The sequence below is a fragment of the Ostrea edulis genome, chromosome 1, assembly GCF_947568905.1.
Source record: "Ostrea edulis chromosome 1, xbOstEdul1.1, whole genome shotgun sequence".
Lineage (NCBI taxonomy): Eukaryota > Metazoa > Mollusca > Bivalvia > Ostreida > Ostreidae > Ostrea > Ostrea edulis.
Window position 1 is genome coordinate 56712701 of NC_079164.1, and position 12054 is coordinate 56724754.

The following is a 12054-nucleotide window of genomic DNA, read 5'->3' on the forward strand; positions in this document are numbered from 1 at the left end:
TAAAATGATAATGTTTTGTATATCACTATTATTTTCAATACAAGCTAAAATAAAGGATTTCTTTCTAATTGTAATCTGTCGCTCAGTCTTGTCTTCTAAAAATTGTTTGAATTCTACAAGAAATAGTTGTAAACAATCACATTCCCATAAAATATGTTCTATTGTTTCCTCCTCAGAGTGACAAAAGTTGCAATATTTAGAATCTATTCTTCTTATTTTGAACAATAATGAATTTGTTGCTAAAATTTTGTTTATAATTCTGTACTGAAACCAGTGGAGCTTAGTCTTTTGTCACTCTGAAGGGTATTTTGTGGATTATTTTCCATTCCCTGTCATCTAAAAGCTCACTCCATTTCTTTTTGCCAGCTGAGACCGAATTATTTTTATTAAGAATTTCATAGAAAAATTTTGATTTGTAACATTTCAAAATTGTGTAAGTATTTGTCATAATTAAATGGAAAGGCAACCCAAAAAAATTTTACAGGATAAATGATAGGATTAATTATATGATAAAGATTTGCCATACTATTCTGTTGATATACGGCCTAGATAAGCTTCAGTACTAATTTGAAAACGTTAAACATTGAAATCCCCGCTATCTATAGAGGCTGCCATGATGTGGAACCCTTTTGTATTCAAGACCACAAAAATCAATAAGTTTGACGTCACACCGTCTATTCCGGTTTTGATGAGATTCTAAGATTGGGTTAAGGACCCCCCCCCCCCCCGAATAAGTTACACGAGTTGATTTAATTATTTTTATTTTTTTTTTGAAAATATTTCTAATGAATGTCAATTACGTCTTGCATACCCATAAAGTCCAAAATAATTCAAAACAAGCCCTTTGAAAAAAATACCCTTACTGGTTATTATAACAGAACTTATAATAACCAATGAGGGTAATTTTTTTTAAAAGGGCTTATTTTGAATTACATGTATTTTGGACTTTATGGGTATGCAAGACGTTGACATGCATTGGAAATATTTTCAACAAAAAAATTCATTAAATCAACTCATGTAGCTTATTCGGAGGGGGGGGGGGGTCCTGAACCCAAGCACCTGTGAGATCATCAAAGTTGTGCATGTGGTAGATTTTACGAATAAATAGGTTGATGCCTTCCTGACAAGTGCGAAGGGGAGATGTGAATAAAGGTGGGTTGTTTTTTTTCGAAATTCCCGACTCAACCAAGTCATTTGAAAAGAAAAGACTACGTAAACTGTGGACCCATCATTTGCGTAATGACAAGTTGAGGTTCAAGACATTTGTATGAAGAACGTTTATCGTCTGCCTTGTCTACGACTCGACCGAACGTCTTCTTTTCTCAATTTCTTCTTGCGAAAGAAAGGGCTCAAATCTATACGGCTCCAAACTTAACTGTTCGTGACTTGTCATGTTTACAGTGCTGCTGATGAAATAAACCGGAATAGACGGTGTGACGTCACAAATTAAACTTCAATGGCCACTTTCTCAGCGGCGGGTAATTTAAAATACATGATAGATTAATATTGATTTAATTGTTAATCAAGGATTTTTGTTGTTAAAGACTGTCAATTACGATATCAGTAAGTAATATTTTATTCATAAAAGCGAATTTGTGGTTAAGGTTGCCTTCCCCTTTAATGGACTTGTGAGCTTCATGATGTTTTTTCCAGGGTCTGAGTTTTTTATCCATGCTCTTACTGCATGGATAATGCTGTTGTATTCTAAAAAAAAAAATATCTCCTAATGTTTGTATAAATATCACAAAAATGTTTCAAACTAAAAAGTGAACCATCTTCATTAATAATATCATTAATCAGTCTGATGCTGCTGTCAAACATTTGTTTATCAAAAAATGGTTTTCCACCAATATGAATCTGTGGATTATAAAAATAGAGGTGAATCAACAGCAACAGACTATGTAATGTAATGTAGGACTTGAATACATCAATCCAAAATTTATTTTTCAGTGTTTTTAAAAAAAGTGGTGATGTATTCAACCACACAGTTAATGAATTTGTTCAACTCAAAATTGGGAATAAACAGTCCCATACCTCTGCTGGAAAAAATGAGATGTCTTACCCAAAATAATTTCATAGAAGCTATAAAAGACATTAGATTTACCATTTCCAATCCTCGATCTTCATATTTTTTAACTATTACTTCTTTTTTTACTCTGTGGGTTGAATTATTCCATATGAAGGAAAAAAATAATTTTTCTAAATTTTTACAATATAACTTGGAGGGATTTGGGATTGACATCAAGATATGGTTTAATAAGAGAAATATATATGATCATTTGTGTTACATAAGGAACATTTAATTTGGAGTTCCAAGAGACTTCCTAACAACTTTTATTTACTGTATATGATATCAATAGATGCCCAAATTGAGCAAATTAACACAGAAGCCAATAAAAATTTTATTGACACCAGAAATATTTTTTGTCATATATAGTTATGTAAATTAAACACAAACAGATAAAAAATTAACATTGATTAGAAATTCAAAATGCATCTAAGGAAAACATTAGGATGATTCGACTTGGCAATTGGCCAAATTTACCCTAAATATGGCGTTTCTCAAATACTATCAGGCATACATTTTCTGACAACAAAATTCTGCTCATAAAATTTTTGATTTTATTTCATTTTTACAATAAGTCAAGTAGTATCTAAAATATTGAATAGAAAAAAATATACCAAATGAGGTTTAATCTGAAACTATGTCAGATTTTGTAACCCTACCCCCTCCCTTCTAGAAATGAATTTTAAGAGATAGTCAGCAGCCAGGTTATATATTATGTATTTGCTCTCCTACCCCTTTGATTCAGTACTGTGTAAGGAAATATACTATTGAGTATATATATATTTTAAAAAGAATAACAAAGAACAACAATTTTCATTCATATTTCATTCATTGAAATTTCCTTTACATCTATGCAATATTATTGTCTTTCAAAAGGCATGTACATGTAATACACGAGTACATGTACTTGTTCTCCCTTAAATTCACAATTTAGTATAAAGTATGTTGTACAACATACACTGCCCTGAGCTCATACAAGTGAATTAATGTTTTTCATCCAAGTCCCAAATTTTGCAGTAGTTCTTTAATCTTCAGAACTTGATCAAACATTTTTAAATTTGTGGAGTTGTGGGGGTCCAGGGTATATGTCATCATCACTGTAAATGGAGTACCTGTTCAAAATATAGATAAATATATTTAAATATAGCAAAAAAGATGAATATCTGATATACTCAGAATTGTCTTTACAAATGTTTATCAAAATAAAATATAGTACCTCTTTTGCTGTTATACTTGTTGACTCGAAATCCACTTCAACCTGCACTGGTCCTATCTAACTTCCCTTGGTCCTCAGGCTGATGCCTAGAAAAAAGATCATCATAATTGATATTTGCACAGTTAGGTCTATATTATACCATTGAGTAATTAGACTGCGTCAGACAATGTGAATTTTAAAATTGTGTCTGAACACATATTCAATATTCAGTGAAAATTTAAATACTGATGTTTCAAAATTATAAATTGCAATTTTCATAACCTGCCATAGACTTATCATATCTGTTTTATTTACAAAATGTGGGTCAAGAGAAGGGCATACGTGTAGTATACATATCTTACTTATACATACAGTGCATACATTTGCCTATGAGAGGGCATATGCAGACTTGTGATTAATTTACATTATTTTTAAAAAGGTTTTGCCAACCTACATGTTTGTGTGAAACACGAAACCTCAGGTTTGATATATTTCTTAGGTCACTGAAATTTCAAAGTAATAGTATATATATGTATTCTATAGTCTAGGGAATTATAATTCAACACATGCCCCCCTCCACTTTCTAGCCGGTTCCCTCATACCTTCATACCCCTAGATAGTAGGTCTATACAGATATTTGTTTTTCATTACTTTTATACATGTAGTTCAAGGTATGTTATTTTCGTAACGGTTATTTTCATAACGATATTTTCTTAATAAAAGAGTTGTGAGAGCCCATGTTTACAAATGTGGTATACATTTACATGACATCCGTTCATTTACAATCACATGCACAGGTGGGAGTTATATTTTAAGCACACATGGAATACATATATATATATATATATACATACAAAATAATACATCTACTGTATGTCGTGTGTTTAAACTTACAGATGTTATTATAAATCGCGTTGTGAAATAGCAGAGGAAATGTGAGTTGAACATTTGAATACAAATTTATGGCATTTTTTTCACTCACCAAACGAAACTATGATTTCGTTGTCCAAGTTGAATGCATCCACCAACTTCCTCTTCTTGCAAGAAACTTTGTTTAGCCTCTCAATGACTGTATAAACAGTATTTAATCTCGCAGCATGCTGCACTCGGACATTACGATGTATCAACCAACAACTTTGTTTACGTAGCGCATCTATGTACATGGATTGGTGGTTGGTTTAACATTTCGATTAGCAAAAAGTTTCACACAGATGAAACATCTGATCTACAATTATTACAGATATTGACGTATATGTAGGCGAGTCAGTCACAGCAATAAAACACTTTCGGAACCCCTTTTTGTTTTTCGACTATTCTATGACGGAGTAAGGAATTCCGGAAAATGAATTCACGTGAAAATACACAATTTTTATTGATCACGTGGTTGCTATCCGTCGCTACCTTAATATATTTGATGTAATTGGCAGTCTGGCATTATTTTTCTTGACTTTTCTTCTGAATCCTTCTAAGAGTTTCTTAACCAGAAAGCTTTGGGTTTCATCCCTATCGTTTTGAATTTTTAGTTTGTAAGAAATAGCTGAAATGTAAGTTCTAGCTGTTGCCACTGAGAGATGTTTTGCTGACATATAACCTATGAATAGAACTATTTGCTCTAACGTAGGAGGCCATATTTTGCTAAGGTTTAGGGAATCCTGGAAATCCTCAAAGCATCCTAGTCCCTGATTGTATGTTTCCTGAGTATCTTGGGCTGTTGCTAGATGTAACAAGTTGTTTACTTCATTTCTAACATCAACTGCTGAAATTCTACTGCTATTTTTCTGGTATTTTGTTTTCTTGTGGAGCCAATTCCTGAAATGTTTTAAATTGTTTACGTGACAGTGCATCTGCGATACTATTTTGTGTACCTGCTATATGTTTTGCCTTGAATACTATGTTGTTTTTTAACAGTATAAGGACCAACTTTCTGATAAAAAACATGATTCTTTTTTATTTTGATGTTTGTTTGTTAATAATTGACACCAGTGCATTGTTGTCAATGTACATTATGATCCTCTTGAGCATTTCGCCCCATATGTAAATAGCTAATACAATGGGCACCAGCTCCAAAAATGACATTTCTTTAAAAATACCTAATTCCCATTCTGTTGGCCATGGCCAGAAAACCCATATACCTTCCCAGTATGCACAACATCCCAAATATGGATTGCCTGTACTATCTGTAAACAATTCCATATTTTCATTACTCAGCCATTCACTCTCATGCAAGAGTCTAACACCATTGAACTGTTCTTAAAAAAGTAACCAAGTTTTAACATCTTCCCTAAACTCATTTGTGATTTTGATATGACGATGAGCTTTTGTCACCCCACAAGTAGCATCATAAAACCTCCTGTTGAATGCTCTTGCATTTGGCACACCTTTGCTGAAAAAATTTAAGCTTCCAACTATGCTTTGTACTTCTTGTAACTGTAATGACTTTTTAATGAGGGCCATATTTAGCATAGATTTTTCAACTGTTTTGCCTTTTCTAGAGAAACTTTTACAACCGTATCAACCGTATTTATTTCTAAACCTAAAAATATAATGCTTGTAAATGGCCCTACTGTTTTTTCATTTGCTAACGGTACACCCACCAAACTGCACAAATTCTGAAACTCTTCCATTAAATGTGAACATTTTTGAGTACCTACTCTTCCAATAAATAAGAAATCATTCAGATAATGATAAATCGTGCCAATACCTGTCTCTTTCTGGAGTTGCCAGTGTAAAAATGTTGAAAACTTTTCAAACAGCTTACATGACATTGCACAACCCTTTGGTAAACATTTGTCAATGTAATATTTTCCTTGAAATTTGAAACCCAGCAAATCAAAATCACCAGGATGGATTATCATTAGTCTAAATGCAGATTTGATATCCATCTTAGCCAGCAATTTTCCTGTTCCCAACCTAGCTACTGTTTCTAAAACCTGATCTAAAGATGTATAAGCTACTGTACATTCTTGGGGATCTATATAGTGATTAACACCATTATTTTCTGGAAAAGATAGATGTGTAATTAATCGCCACATTCCCTCTTTTTTTGGTACAATGCCTATTGGCGATATTTTTAAATTTGATATTGGTTTATTTGAATATGGCCCCCTATCCTTGCTTTTTCCACTTCATTATCTATTTTTTCTTTTGCTCTCTCAGGGTGTTTTTGACTGATGTAAGATTATCTGATTCATTCCCTATTCTTGGCCCTTTGTACCCTACTCTGAATCCAAATCTAAATCCTTGCAAAAGTTCTAAAGCTATATTTTTTTTAGGATAACTGTGTAACAATGATTCTATTATATTTATAGGGGTGGTCCCAAGCTTCCATACATTAGAAAATTCCCCTTTGACCTCCGAATTGAGACCCCCCCCCCCTCTTCCTCTTGTGTTTTGGTACTGACCTCTTGAAAATCTGTAATTTCCCTGTCCACGAAAATTACTAAAACCTTCCCCTTGTGTGCTGATGTTTTTTGATTGACAAATGTTGCTGGGATGTTGACCCCCACACTTGATACATACATGTAAATATGCACAGGGTGATCTGAAGCATGAACCTTGGTAGTTGTAAGCTGGTAAGTTGGAGCAGCAGACAGAGTTTTAACAGCAGGTAAAACAAACATTAACCATAATTCTGAATCAACCTTACCCCATGGTTTTGTAGGGTTCTTTGCCATTTTTAATCTGAATTGTTGGTCATACTCTTTAAATCCAAGATTTCCTGACGTAGATGCTGCTAACCTAACATCATTCATGTATTTCAAAATTTCTAATGTTTTTGCCGGATGTGCTTCTAAATAAATACTGCAAAAAATTATAAATGCATCCGTCCATTGTTGAATGTTGTCGATTTTTTTTTTTTTAGAATTTTCCTCGGATGTTGGCAATTCCCCATTCACCATTACAATTGTTTGTTTTTGTGGCTCATTAGAATTAATCAACAGTTTTGCCAATTCTACATACTGGCCACTGACTATTTTGTTTTTGATTTCTTGTGAAACATTAAGTCAAATGACATTATTGTAACTGTTGACCATATTTGGTATATCTATGCCCTGTGTACCTCGAATAGTTTCCCTGGAATTCTCCATGCGGAATCCCGATGGTTCATCTCTGGGTGATACATCTAATTCTCCCTCAATTCCATTATTTGTTGATGTCTCCATTGTCGTCTGCTCTTGAAATTCAACTGGTCCTTCCACATTTTTATTTGTTCGCCCCTTTCTCATAACTTTCAGCTCCCTTCTTCTTTTTTGCCCTTGTTGATTTTTCTTTTGGCATGTTTTTTCTACAATTTAACTTATTTCCTGTAGCTTCTGAATCTTATAAAAAAAATTAAAATTTTGTCTCGACTTTTCTTTAACCTTTCTCCCGAAAAAGGAAATGCTATTGTATTTGCCAACTTATTTCCGGTAGGATTCCGGAAAAGTGTTTCCGAAGAAATCCTCAGACATAAAAATATATTTAAGTCTGGCTAAAATAAATGGATTTATAGTTAAGTCTATAAATATTATTATGTATAAAAGAATGAATTAGACTTAATCCATAACAAATCCATAATCGTTTCTTATTAGGAAGAACTCATTTTCTCAAACTTTGCAGAACATTTTTCTAATTCTCTTTATGAAACATTGCTAATCCCAATAAACATGTAGTTTAAGCATAAGCAAGCTGACTTGTGTACGGTCACATGCTATCCTGAGTACCAAATGACACCAGGGAATTTGAAATGAATTGAAAGTTTAAATTGCAACCTGATATTTTCTGGAATCCCAGAACAGAGAGAAGAGGATATTGTTGCGTTCCTACAGGATTTTATCCAAAGATAATACAAATTATCATTATCATTTGTTATGAGATTATGAAATCTCATTCCAGCGCTTCAACAAGAACAGCAACAAAATTATTTATTCTCAAATAAATAATACATGTTTATTGTAGAGAAGTAATTCATAATATATAACACAATCTTGTACATAACATGCAGTAGGATTGGAAAGTAAAGTGATTTCAATGAGCATCCGCGAAACATTGAGGCCTTTACATATTTCGAGGACAGGGAATTTATTGTGTAGCGCGAAAACTTGTCGAATCTAAAAATTGGATAAATGATTAATTACCCCCCGGAAATCGAAAAAGAAGGAGAAATTATATACCAGGGTCCGGGATCATGAAACTGTCTTAAACTTTAAGATTGTCTTAAATTAATAAAGTGGCACTTAAATCTTAAGACTGGTCTTCAAGTGGATCACAAAAAAATCACTTAGGCTTAAGATTGGTATTTTGTCTTAAATTTTAAGACTGCCTTGGAGCTGTCTTAACTTTCTAAGACTATCGCTAAGTTCGTTCAAAATGGCCGCGCTGGTTGCATTTTTGAGGCGAGTAAGAAAATTAACGTCATGTCCGTTGTTGAAGATGTCTGTCCCTACCATGAAGCGGACAAATCATTTATTTAAGAAACAATAGACTGTCGGTAGATCGAAAACAGGATCTTGACGTTGAAAATCATATAATGAAAAAAAAAAATGTTTTTCTTTTTAATAAAGCAGAGTATTGACATAAAAAAGTTTGTTTACAGGAAAAGAAGTCAAATCCATGTAATCGAAAAGTAACACCGCTAGCCCGGAAAAATTGAGAGCGGGGGTTTTCAAATATATAGGCATAAATATGACTTCTTATGTGATCAAAATATCGCAGGATTGATCGCCCGATTGTCCGTTTCACTGCCTGATCGTAGTTCGTAAAGTAGATGTAAATGTGAAAGTAGCACGTACACATACGACCGTTTCACTAAAAAGTTACGACTACAAAAGTACATGTATTTACCTGACTGAGTTTGTTGACAATGTGGAAGAAGAAAACAATCATTACTTGCAGTCTGCATTTGCACACGAATAATGTGCAGTCCGAGCCCGAATTTGAAATTAATTAGAGTTATCCTTCTTTGCTACATGTACGCACACAGTCGACAAAATAAATAAAGGCATTGAATTTAATAAAATTATCGCTTCAATCACTCTTACATTTCCACTTTCATTCATTACTACTTTTAGAAAGAGGGAGGCGACGGGGTCAATACATCAAAATTTGTATGCACATGTATGTAATAACGAAAATAAGTTTCTTTTTAATAAAAAGGGGGGGGGGGGGGTACATGTATGTGCCTGCGTCAGCATTAGTGATCATAAACTAGACGTTTTAGACACTGACTATGTTGTTTAGGTCATTTATTTTTTTATATCTTTTTGTTACCTCTACGCAAAAGAGTTCCTTGTTGCTATAGCAATTTAAGATTCTAGACTTTAAGACAATCTTAGTTAAGATTTGCTTAAGTTCGTTTTGTGATCCATTTAAGGTAGCGACGGATAGCAACCACGTGATCAGTAAAAATTGTGTATTTTCACGTGAATTCATTTTCCGGAATTCCTTACTCCGTCATAGAATAGTCGAAAAACAAAAAGGGGTTCCGAAAGTGTTTTGTTGCTGTGACTGACTCGCCTACAGAAAATATGCACACACCACATAAGTATACGTCAATGTCTGTAATAATGGTAGATCAAATGTTTCATCTGTGTGAAACTTTTTGCTAATCAAAATGTTAAACCAACCACCAATCCATGTACATAGATGCGCTTCGTAAACAAAGTTGTTGATTGATACATCGTAATGTCCGAGTGCTGCATGCTGAGAGATTAAATACTGTTTATACAGTCATTGAGAGGCTAAACAAAGTTTCTTGCAAGAAGAGGAAGTTGGTGGATGCATTCAACTTGGACAACGAAATCATAGTTTCGTTTGGTGAGTGAAAAAAAATGCCATAAATTTGTATTCAAAAGTTCAACTCACATTTCCTCTGCTATTTCACAACGCGATTTATAATAACATCTGTAAGTTTAAACACACGACATACAGTAGATGTATTATTTTGTATGTATATATGTATTCCATATGTGCATAAAATATAACTCCCACCTGTGCATGTGATTGTAAACGAACGGATGTCATGTAAATGTATACCACATTTGTAAACATGGGCTCTCACAACTCTTTTATTAAGGAAATAATAATATCGTTATGAAAATAACCGTTACGGAAATAACATACCTTGAACTACATGTATAAAAGTAATGAAAAACAAATATCTGTATAGACCTACTATCTAGGGGTATGAGGGAACCGGATAAAAAGTGGAAGGGGGGGGGGCATGTGTTGAATTATAATTCCCTAGACTATAGATTAGTATACATATACTATTACTTTGAAATTTCAGTGACCTAAGAAATATATCAAACCTGAAGTTTCGTGTTTCACACAAACATGTAGGTTGGCAAAACCTTTTTAAATAATGTAAATTAATCACAAGTCTGCATATGCCCTCTCATAGGCAAATGTATGCACTGTATGTATAAGTAAGATATGTATACTACACGTATGCCCTCCTCTTGACCCACATTTTGTAAATAAAACAGATATGATAAGTCTATGGCAGTTTTTGAAAACATGTATACATGTCATCTCATTGCAATTTATAATTTTGAAACATCAGTATTTAAATTTTAACTGAATATGTGTTGAGACACAGTTTTAAAATTCACATTGTCTGACGCAATCTAATTACTCAATGGTATAATATAGACCTAACTGTGCAAATATCAATTATGATGATCTTTTTTCTAGGCATCAGCCTGAAGACCGAGGGAGGTTAGATAGGACCAGTGCAGGTTGAAGTGGATTTCGAGTCAACAAGTATAACAGCAAGAGAGGTACTATATTTTTTTTTGATAAACATTTGTAAAGACAATTCTGAGTATATCAGATATTCATCTTTTTTGCTATATTTAAATATATTTATCTATATTTTGAACAGGTACTCCATTTACAGTGATGATGACATATCCCCTGGACCCCCACAACTCCACAAATTTAAAAATGTTTGATCAAGTTCCGAAGATTAAAGAACTACTGCAAAATTTGGGACTGGATGAAAAACATTAATTGACTTATATGAGCTCAGAGCAGTGGATGTTATACAACATACTTTAAACTAAATTGTGAATTTAAGGGAAAACAAGTACATGTACTCGTATATTACAAGTACATGCCTTTTGAAAGACAATAATATTGAATAGATGTAAAGGAAATTTCAATGTTGATTATTCTTTCTTAGATATATTAGTAAAAAATGTGCACATGATATAATATCAATTTTATAACTTCAATCAATGTGTTTGAATTTTCCTTGTAATTCAAAATTTAGTTGAAACATACATCATAGATACATTAGTGTATATCAAATTTTTAGAAAAGTTTCATAATGGAACTAATTCCCCCCCCCCCCCCCCCCCTATACATACAATGAACATAGACCTTCACCTGGGGAAAACTCTTCAGTTAGTTAATGCAATATACATGTACATGCATTCTCAGTTATCCAATAGTGAGTTTTTGGTTCCATGTGAAACTACAATTAGAAATCTTAAACTTATGAAAGACACACCTATCTGTGAGGGCAAGATGACTCAGATGGACTTGCATGTAGTGATCCATGGGCAGTCCATGGGTCTCTTTCCATTGATATTAATTATTTATTGAAATATGAAATGGTTATTTAAACATATTTGGTGTATTATACTGTATAGTGATATAAATTTCTATCAAAAAATATGTATAGGTAATAGATTTGGTCCAGTTATTACAAGAAATTGTATGAAAAATAACTAAATATTTAGGCAATCATTGTGAGTGCGAAAAGGTCAACTGCAATAGCACACACTATATATCATTCTTAAATGGC

At 33.1% G+C, this 12054-nt stretch overlaps 1 long non-coding RNA gene across 1 annotated transcript; it reads right to left on the minus strand.

The window, feature by feature from the left end:
* Window positions 1-2884: 2884 nt before the first annotated feature.
* On the minus strand, window positions 2885-4664 carry LOC125672857 (uncharacterized). Its single transcript, XR_007369136.2, has 3 exons — window positions 4246-4664; window positions 3285-3370; window positions 2885-3180 (listed from the first exon to the last, which is right to left on the minus strand). It is a non-coding gene; the product is annotated as an uncharacterized LOC125672857 (long non-coding RNA).
* Window positions 4665-12054: the final 7390 nt, after the last annotated feature.